General features: G+C 36.9%; 1 long non-coding RNA gene across 1 annotated transcript; it reads right to left on the bottom strand.

Moving 5' to 3' along the window:
- Positions 1-1305: 1305 nt before the first annotated feature.
- Positions 1306-2849, bottom strand: LOC116403164. The gene is made up of 3 exons (XR_004215767.1): positions 2516-2849; positions 2310-2355; positions 1306-1545 (listed from the first exon to the last, which is right to left on the bottom strand). It is a non-coding gene; the product is annotated as an uncharacterized LOC116403164 (long non-coding RNA).
- Between the last annotated feature and the right edge of the window lie 7851 nt (positions 2850-10700).

Genomic DNA, 10700 nt, shown 5'->3' with positions numbered 1-10700 from the left:
GAATGAAAATTTGGAAAGTTAAAAGGTTTTAGGAATTAAAAAAAAGGGTGTAACATTATAAAAGACTACCAAATATACTGTAAGAGACATGCATTAAAGGAGCTGAGTGTCACGTGTGAAATTTTGACCCAAAAATCACCCCCAAAATTGCGCTAATTCATGCCACGACTCCTTCAGCAAGGCCCAGGAGCAGCCCAACGTGGTCCTAAGACAGCCTAAGGGCGACCACGACATGTGCCTACGGCATTGGCATGCACCTCTCGAGGACAGCTCACAAGCCCCGCACGCGTGCCACGACGAGTGCCCATGACAGCCGAGTGTCAGCCCACGACACAGCCCATAGCACGCCCAGATGCCGTTGACACGGCCATAGGCGCCCGGCACCAGCGCCCACCATCGGACCCAGCGCGCGCGCCCGTGTCCGCCCAACGTCCAGACACCCCAGAACCTCGAGAAGCTTCCAGAAGAATCGGGAAGGCGCGCCCCAACGCGCCGCGCGCGGAAGGCTCTAGAAGGCCCACGCACGGCGCCCGACGCCCCCAGATGCTTCCAGAAGGCTCCAGACACGCCCATGTGCGTGCTGCCCCGCCCATGCTCAGTCTAGACAACCCCAGAAGCCTCTAGAACGTTCGAGACAGTGCCAGAATGTGCTGGAATGCGCGGGAGGCTCCCGAGAAGGCCCCGGAACGTGCTGGATGATGCTGGAACGTGCTGGAACACTCTAGAAGGCTATTATGACGGTCAGCGAGTGTCATGAAAGGTCTAGTCCTCTCTAGAATGTTCTAGGCTTCCTTGTTATGTACCAAATGAACTTGTAATCTCTAGAATCTCCCTTGGCCGACCTTCTAAGGCCCAAGGTCGGTGGGGATGGTCTATAAATACTTGGGGAGGGCCTCATTTGTATCAAGCCTTGCAACCTTGCATCTTGGCATGTCTTAGCCAAGCAAGGTCACCTTGCCACCCAAAGTCTCCTTGCCCATGGTATCCCCATGACAAGAAGACAGCATATTTGTACCCAAATATGTATTCATCTATTGTTGGAATGCAATGTATCATTCCAAAGACGTATCCATCCAAACTCCCTCATCCTTCCAACCTCTCTCGTGTCTTGCAACCAACCTTAGTACTTCCGCTGCAACCCGTTGTCGTAGTGCTTGGCGCACTACCCCTTCCGGGAAAGGCTTACTTGGCTACGTGGGCATTGTAGTTAGCCAAGTGCGCACGTATGGTTAGCTTCAGATCCTAACCACGTGACATGAGGCATGCATACTACCAAATATACTATAAATAAACCATAATTCTTTTTTAAGAAATTAAACAACTAATTAAATATAAAGAAGAAAGATTAGAAAATGAATGATCAAACAAACTATGACTCATTTATTTTTGACAGGTTCGGCCAGTATCACCTGACAATTCATTTTCACCAAGAAAATAAACATGAGTAGCCTTGGAATCAAGTTCCTCCGATAAAAGCCACGGAGTTAATGGGTTAGAGACAGAACCAGAATTTGAGTTCAACGATGTGGATGGAAAATTCTGAAACTAGGAGCAACAGGAAGTTAAGACAACAAATTATTTTTAATATAGAAAGGGTAATTGTAAGAAGTTGTTAATGAAGTGTCCAAATGCATTATGGTAATATTGGGTGCAGAATGTTTGGTAGTTTTATCCGTGTGCTGTGAAGCACCACAGAGTTGAAGCATATGAAACCAGTGTTTATCTGACAAAAAATAGTGTCATAATCATTGCCTTTCCATTCCATAAATTTATGGATAGCAGAAGAAAGAGAACTCTCAACACTTGAATCACCATATAGCAGTCTACATCCGGGTGGTGCCTTGATTTTTGAAGATTTAGTTAAAAGCAGTGATAAAATTGGTACATAAATTACAGTGCATTTCTCGATATGCAACAACATTAAGAGCAACTTAAAGACAACAGTCATCAAGAAATCTAGTATTTAAAATGTACAAAGAGCAGTAGTAAACATATGTATTTTATGGCTGACTTTATCCATAATAAATGTTGGATTAAATCATCAAAATAAAACACAAACAGATAATTATCGAGTTTTTCAATGGAGGATAGAGAGGAAGACATGCATGCACAACTACTAGATCTATATGGTGCCATACTGCCAGTAAAAATTTAAAGACACACATGACAACATTATTTTGGTGAAGTTCTAATATTGCAACCATGGAGGAAAAATCAGCAAATCTTAAATAGATGTAGTAGTCCAAATGATAAAAGTTTGTCTCAAGATAATATTTCAATAACTGCAAATGCATTGTGTTGAACCTAACCTCTTGTGTTTCACGGTAATGAACAAGGACAATGTGTTCAAAGGTCCTGAACAAAAAGCAGAAGCAAGTCATAAATTATATAAGTAGAACACGATATACTGCCACTATCTAATTTCATTTTTCTTTGCTTGTGGCATGATGGGGATAGACCCACTGAAACAACTGGTAGCAAGCAATTTAACAACTTTCTTTCAACCATAACATACTTATCTAGGAGCCAATAACACCGGCGAACAAAGGTTGGGCTATCTAGTCCATGGGCATAGTATACATGTATCCTTTCTACATTACCAACCTGCCGAAGAGAAAGAAAAGATTATCAAAGCACACCTTTTCTTGGTTATTAAGGCTGTAAAAGAATGAAAATTACCATAAATCTGAACACAGTTAATATTAGACCATTGAACAACCTATAGATTCAAAAGGAAAGACTCAAACCACCAATAGACTGGTTAATCATTTAAAATGATCTCCAACAACATGATACGCAGTATATCGTGCTAGATCCATAATTACCACATGTGGACTCCTATGGTAATTTCATTGATGATACGCAGCTAGTAGGTAAGATTATGAAATGAAGACGGTATGTGAGAAGATTGAAAAGATCAACATGATAAAATTATAGGGATTTGAATTTATATCTTAAGAACACCAGAGTCAAATGCTTAAGCTGATTAACTGTGTTAAATTTAACTCTATCATATATTTTAAATCTGAACAGTCATTAAACAACTACATTTTGAATAAGCTTTAGAGAATATTAGCAAAAACAGTAGAAATTACTTCAAATTTGTAGAGAGAACATATAAATTATATTCTACAGAAACACGAGCCCATAGCATGTCTACTGAGTAGCAATGACAGTGAAAAAGGGAATAGTAAGTAACTAATCTCATAAACCCCTTTCTCACATCTAACCAAGTTCTTTCACGACATGCAAAAGCATCAAAATATTTAAGAAAACTTCCAATATTGCATTTGGAACTCATTGATTGACTTCAACGTTTAAGAGTCATAAAAGACACAACTTACTTTCTCACCTGTCACCACTAAGCCTACGGCAACATCTTTTTATAAGATATTCAGCTAATCTTTAGATTGGTTACCAAATAATCGTCTATTGTTTTGTAATTGATCCCACCAAGCGCTTGCGCCACCTTGAAGTTGAGAGCAACTAATCGAACCTTCTTGTGTTCGGTGTATTGGCATAGTCGAAAAAATTTTCTACGTTCTTGATCCAATCAAGAAACTTCTCCACGTCCATTCGACCATTGAAGGTAGGGAGATCCACTTTCATACGTATTTCATGATCTTCTTGAAAGTATGGTCGAAGTCCAAGCCTCTTTGAGGTTCTTGATGAATGTTCAGCAAGTTGTCTTCATCGAAGAGTCAGAATCATTTAAGAAATTTTCAGGTACGTTGTTTCCATACAATCGATTATTGTGGATGTGAATAGGTTGATTTCTTAGTAGTTCTTAGTTTACAACAGGGTTTATTGGTCTTTCTTGTCTTTCTTGGTTTGCTGCAATTGGGTTTCTTGGTCTTTCTTGTCTTTCTTGGTTTGCTGCCATTGGGTTTCTTGGGGGCTGAATTGCTTCTTCTAAAGGTTGGACATGAAATCGGGTAAAAAGGTTTGTTAATTCTACTAACGATTGCTGTATATCTGACTGCCCTTTTCGAAGTTCTTCAATAGCTTGTTCTACCAACTGCAAGCGTTGGTTGAAGGAGGCTTCCGCGTCCATGGATAAGAGTGGTAGGATCCAAGTTTTTTTAGGGAAGAGTGAGCTAGGATCACGCTCTGATACCAATTGATTCAGTAATTGCAAAGCTAGAAATCTTTATGTATAATGCCTCTTTTTTTTTATGTCTTATTAATGAAAATGAGAAGCTTTTTTATAGGCTGGAGATTATAAGAGTTGTTAAACTAACTTGGGGTTGAGTTAGTTCAACTTGGAGTTGAGTTAGTTATAACTAACTCAAGATACAAAATTGGTAATTCAAATAACTAATCCTAAACTATAAAAATGGTAATTCAAACCCCTCCTCTAGGATAAAACTCAAGAAACATCAAGAAGGGAGATGTTCTACATCAAAGTGTAGAGAACGATTCAAAATCCTTGGTGAAAGAAATGAATGTTAACTAATGTGTGTTTATGTGAAATTGTTCAATGATGAGTATGTTAAGGATAAAGAAAGGTTTATGCGAGATAAAATTATTTGATGTTGTTTATGCGAAATGATGTTTATGAAAAGGTATTGCGAAAAGGATTTCATAAAACCTTAGTCTTTTAGACATTCTTTCAAAAATTCATCTTCCAAGATGAGGTGTTTAGGCCAAGTAGAGAAGAAGGTTGAAGGATTTGCAGCGAGATGACCAGACGTTTTGAAAATAGTTAAGCATTGGTTGTTTGGTCAAAGTGTTGTAATTATGTATCAAACACATGTTATTAATAAACATCTTGGTAGGTATTTATTATACTTGCACGCCTACTCTCACATTTAGCCATATGTTGTACTTTGTTTTCCACCTTGACTTTTAATGACACACAAACCAACTTTCCAAGGAATTCCCTTTCATTTTCCTATTAACTCATATTCTCTTTTTTTATCAAGTCCTTGATAGAGAAAGTGGACTTTGAGTTGTTGGACTTTGACTTTAGTATTGCATGGACATACAATTTTGAATGAAAAATCCTTATAAATGGGCCTTTTAACTCATTTGATGGGTTGGCTATTGAATTTGGGCTTTCATACCAAATGGAATTTCTTTTTCTTATTTACTTAAAGAAAAAAAAAAGAAAATTTACCACGCCCATTTTTTTTCATCTATTTCTTTCGTCCGGTTCTTTCATCCAACGAGTCCCACAACTCGATTATGAGTCTAGAAGTACTAAGTCAAACTTAGTGGTTGTTCGAATAAAACGCAACTTCAAATGTAAGTATTCTAAAAACCTTATTTTTTGGTTTAGTCTCGTTAATTAAGCCCAATTAGGGTAGAATTTCGATTCTTTTTCTGTTGTGCATGTCTTAGTTCTATCAGTAACTCCCTTCAGGGTGATAACTCTCATCAGCAGACTTTCCATTACTGGTTTCTTCCTTAGTCATCATTATATTGTTGTTTTCCACAATAGATAGGGTGAGTTGCAGTTTTACATGAAATGCTCTGCTCAACCCACACTCTTTTCTCACTAGTTCCTTATTCTCAATCTTCAACGCAAATTTCATCATCTCGGCCAACCCAATCGGTTCCACGGTTTCCACTTCCATTTTTATTCATGGGCTAAGCCCAATCATCAAAGTCTCCTCTAACACTACGTTTGAAGAAATGCTACCAGAGCTAAATATCGATCAAATCGGTTGCGGTATTCTTCTACAATCATTTTCTGTTTGATTGAGAAAAATCTTCCAACCAAAGTTCCTTCTCGAATTGATCGAAACTGTACAAGCATTCGTTCTTTCAGGTCAGCCCAATTCTTAAAAACTTCCAACTCTTCTTGTGCTTGGTACCAATCCAATGCCAGATCATCAAAACTAATAACGCTTGTGGTTAATTTCTCTGAATCGGTAAGATCATGTATCTTAAAGAAGCGATAGGCTCTAAATTTGAGACCCATTTCTAATTTGAGTAATGAAGTAAAATTTGGCTAGGTATTAAGAATTTGGCATTTAAATAAATCCACGAAAAGGATTAAGCGATAAAAAAATTTATGGTTAAGTATACGTTATTGCGATTCAGTGGGTAGTTCGCGAAGGAAGTTGTGCGACCCATTTCTAATTCGAGTAAGGAAGTAAAATTCGGCTAAGAATTAAGAAGTTGGTGTTCAAATAAATCCATGGAAAGATTAAGTGATAAGATCTTTTACGGTTAAGTATACTTTTTTGCGATAAGTGGGTAGTTCGCGAAAGAAGTTGTGCGATAAGAAGCGAAAAAGTCTTTGCGTAAGTTAGGAAATGAAAGTTTTGAGTGTTAGACTAGGAGTTTTGGGTGGTCTTCGTGAGAAGAACCAAGTGTTTCGTGGAGAAGAAGTCTACGAGGAAGCCTTGGAGTTTAAGTTCGTGATAAGAGTTTTATGCGAGTAAAAGTTGGTTAGTTCACGTGGAACGTTTCTTATAATAAAAATATAATCAAGCGATAAGGTTATTCACGAGAAATGTTAAGTGGTTGAATTTATTCACGGTTTGGGTTAGGCGGGGAGCAAGGTTTGTAAAGAAAATGTCAAATCTGATTTGACATGGGTTAACATGTAAGATTAAGGATTTGAGCATGACTAGGTTAAATATTAAGGATTTGCATGACTAAGTTAGTATAAGGGATCTATAAAATAGGAGAATTTAGGTAACTAAGGAGGGGATGACGAGAGTTTTGTTGAAATGTTAAAGTGTTGTTGGTTTAGCCTCGCGAAAAGATGGTTGTGAGAAGGACTTCTTTAGTAAATTTTGGTGAGTGCTTTTCAGTCAAAAGAATTTATGTTAAGAAACTTTATTACGATTTCTCTTTACTGATTTGAAAGAAGAATTCAGATGAGAATGTTTCAGAAAGATTTCTATGAAAAGTTATGTGTTCAAGCATTATTGATAATGTTAAAGCTTGATTTGATGACTATGATTTCAATATTATGTTTCTTTGAGATGATGCTAACTTTTGTATGCACATAAAGAGTGAAGGCAACTATGGAGTGTACGAACTACATGGTAATAAGAAGCTGACTTATGCATTGAAATGAGCGTATAAAGCTTAGCGGTATGAGCAACAAAGACGAATTTGTATGTTCTCAGATGCTGTTGATACAGTAGTCTAAACGAGGTAATGACACCAAGCGTAGAGAATGATTCGGGATCCTTGACAAAATGAAATGATTTTTTAAGCATAAAGAAAGGTTTATTCGAAATGAAATAATTTTTCGGTATATTTAAATGATTTGATATTATTTTTACAAAATGATTATGAAAAGGTATTGTGAAAGGTTTTCATAAAACCTTAAAGGATTTAAAAAAAAAGTGGACCATTCAACTTAATTCCCATCCACTATCCTCTTGTCCAACATGAAACTTTATCTTAGTAAAACTTCTTGATCCACTATTTTACAAAATATTCAAAACAATACCATACTACACCAAATGTGATATTTTGGTAACACTTAAAATGGTCAGAAATACCATTTTCCTGACTTTTTTTTCATCGACCATTAAAGAAAAAGTATAGATGATGTTTCACAAAAACTTCCAAACCATTGTGTTAGTTATCGTTTTAGATGAGGGTTGGGGTAGAGCATCAATACTAAAGGTTGTTAAGGATTAAGAACTAAGACTTGAAAACAAAATCGCCTGCCTAGTTGACAACAACACCATCCCACTAGAGTGCACAATGATGATTTATTGCATTAAGAAGAAGATGGCAGTTAACCTTAGCGCCATAATCAGAACCTCAATCCTCCCTTTGATGAAAGCACCTAAAGGTGTCATGCCTTTCCCCTACCACATTGAAGCTCTTTGTCTAACACTACAAGAAATGAGGGCTCTCTCGATGCATAAAATCATTGGGAGATATATAAAAAGCATCAGAAAAGGCTTTTCGACATACTAATATACGTTGGAACACAAGTCGGGAAAAATGTATCGGGAGAGGAACTCCCGACGCACAATGTTGTCTTTTTTAGTCCTATATTGTAAAAAAATATGATTATCGATTTATCGAAATCTAATTTGTAAATGGATTAAAACATTTAGTTTGTTGAAAAAAAATGACAAAACAATGGACCAATGGACAGCTAATACGAGTCAGTGAACCGAATACACAAAATTCTCTAAATCCAATTAAGCAAGATTTCAAAAAAAAAAATTCTAATAAAAACCCTACATGTACAGTCTCTCTCATTTAAAATTTCTTTATCCTCTTCTCTAACGGCCAAGTCTCCCTCTCCTCCCTCCCCCATTCTCTCTTGCTCTCTTGTCTTCTTTGGCCTATCTCTCAATTTCCGTTTCTGTAAGGAAGAAACCCTATCATACCCATTTCGCGGATCCATCTCCATCTTCTTCTCTTAGTTGCGGATCCAATCTCCATCTTCTTCTCTTAGTGCGTCCTTTCCATTTCTTCGTACACTCCAGTTTTCCTTTCTCTTCTCAAAATCCTAAGGCCTATCTCTGAATTTCCGTTTCTTTAAGGAAGAAACCCTATCATACCCATTTCACCGATCCATCTTCTTCTCTTAGCGCGTCCTTTCCATTTCTTCTTCTTCTTCTTTGTTCGTACACTCCATTTTCCCTTTCTCTTCTCAAACCCTAATTCTCTTTAATTAATTAATTCCCTCTCCTTTCTCTCTCACTTCCTCCCTCTTCCATTAATGGCAGGTTCTCCTCATCTTCCTCCTTTCTCCAGTGTTGATTCCTCCTCTACTTCGACCTGTGATGCTCTTTTCTTCTTCCCTCGCAATTTCGATTCCACCATCGTCACCGATTTTGGTTGCAATTTCTACTCTCTTCAACCTCAACCTTCTGGATTCCCTCACTCTCACCGGATTGACTTCAATGTCCTTGGAACCTCCACTACTACTACTAGTACTCCACTCATCAAAGAATCCGCTGGATTATCAGACGCTCCTCTTCCTTTCCTTTCTAATCCTTGTCTCTCTTCCAACTCCAGTAGTGAGCCCCCGAACAAATCGCATTACTCCGTGAGTTCCCAATTAATTCCATCTTTATTTAATATTCATATGTCCTCTTTCCATTTGTTTCAATTATTGAATAGAAAGTTAATTGAATGAACTATGTTCCAATAATTTCATGTGGTTCTGGTAAAGCACAGTGCATCCGGTCGAACTTCCCCCATTATGTAATTTTATGGAGGTAGTTTTGTAAATTGGATTGAAACAGGGGCTATTCAATGTGTATGCATTAAAATATAGGGATTGTTTTTCAATTAAATATAAATCGATTGAGCCTCTGATGTGCTAGTAAGCATCAGATCTCCTCTGTGTATATATAGTTAGGTACTCTTCTTTTTTTTATAGATTCCGTCATATATATCACGGTCTGAAGTTGTAGCTAAACTTGCTTTCATCTTCAGTTTCTATCACTATTTAAAGGTCAGATTTTGTTCGATTAGAAGAATGTAAATTTGTCAAGGAAAATAGGCATGCTCAAATATTGTTACTAAAACAATTGCTTTATTTGTGTTGATACCATTATTTGTGTGGTAGATCTCTTGATTCATTTTGATGTTTGTATTTTGAAGACATACAAAGGTCATAATACTAGTTGCTATTCTTTTTATCTTGGTACGTTTCATTTTTGTTTTAATATTTCACTGTCTCTATAATTGATTGTACAAACATATCTCATCATTCAATCACTTTTCAAGTTTTAGATTTTGAAATTTGTACATATTGGGGTTTTCCTTTTTCTTTATTTTGGATTATTTCAAATCTCCAAAGATCTTTCTTGTAACATTTGCATATTTTAGTTTGTTAAAATCTTCGAAAGTAGAGGAGAAGGCTCCAAAAGCATTCTGTCTCTCATTGCTCTCTGCCCTAACATTATCATCTGTGTAAGATGTGCCAATGAGTAGACCATTTTCTTTTACTTTTTTTTCCATAGCTTTTGAACCACTTTCCCTTTCTCTCCTTCTCTTTCATTCTTCTTTTATGTTAATTGGAAGAAAGCTTTGAGGCCTCTCTTGAAAATAATGAGGTTTTGAAGGGATAGAAAGAGAGTGATGGTGGGATCCATCAAAGGTTTGGGATTTCACACAATGTTCGCATCACTCTTTTAAATGTAATTAGAGGTTGAGGAGTTGATCGTCGATCATAGATAAGGAGGGGTGGTTAGTGGCTTGGAAAAGAGTTCAGACAACATTAACTTTTTCTAAAAAATAAAACCAACCTTCCGACGGTTGGTTAACACTCCTCGACAGTCGAGATAGGGTAAGACTTGTATTCTGGTTCTGTTGATACCTATATTTGTGCTTCATCACTTTATAATTGTACTTTTATTTATCCCCTTTGTATATTTCCATGTGTTTCATGTTTGTCTTTTATGTTTCTTCTATTTATATATTTCTTCATGTTCTTCTCCATTCGGGTTTGCTCTTGCGGAGGTTACACATTCATTGTTGTGCTGGTACTTTAGTTAATGATGTCTAGTAATTTTTGTTTTGCAAATTTTCTTGTTAGTGCTCAAGTTTGATTTCATACTGCCTTTAGCATAGCTTTACGACTGCAGAATTCAATTGCACGTTGCCCTTTTTTATTTTGGTATTACTGATGGACTTATTTGTGATACCTTTAAAGAAGAAAATTTATGGCTATTTGTGTTGAAGTTTATTTGTTGATTATTGGTTGGTTTTTTCCCTCCACTTTTCTTAATATTTTGAAGTGTGTAATAAGGTAAGCA

Source organism: Cucumis sativus, chromosome 4, assembly GCF_000004075.3.
Source record: "Cucumis sativus cultivar 9930 chromosome 4, Cucumber_9930_V3, whole genome shotgun sequence".
NCBI classification, from domain to species: domain Eukaryota; kingdom Viridiplantae; phylum Streptophyta; class Magnoliopsida; order Cucurbitales; family Cucurbitaceae; genus Cucumis; species Cucumis sativus.
Note: the sequence above shows the minus strand (reverse complement) of the source record. Positions and strands in the feature narration are given on the sequence as shown.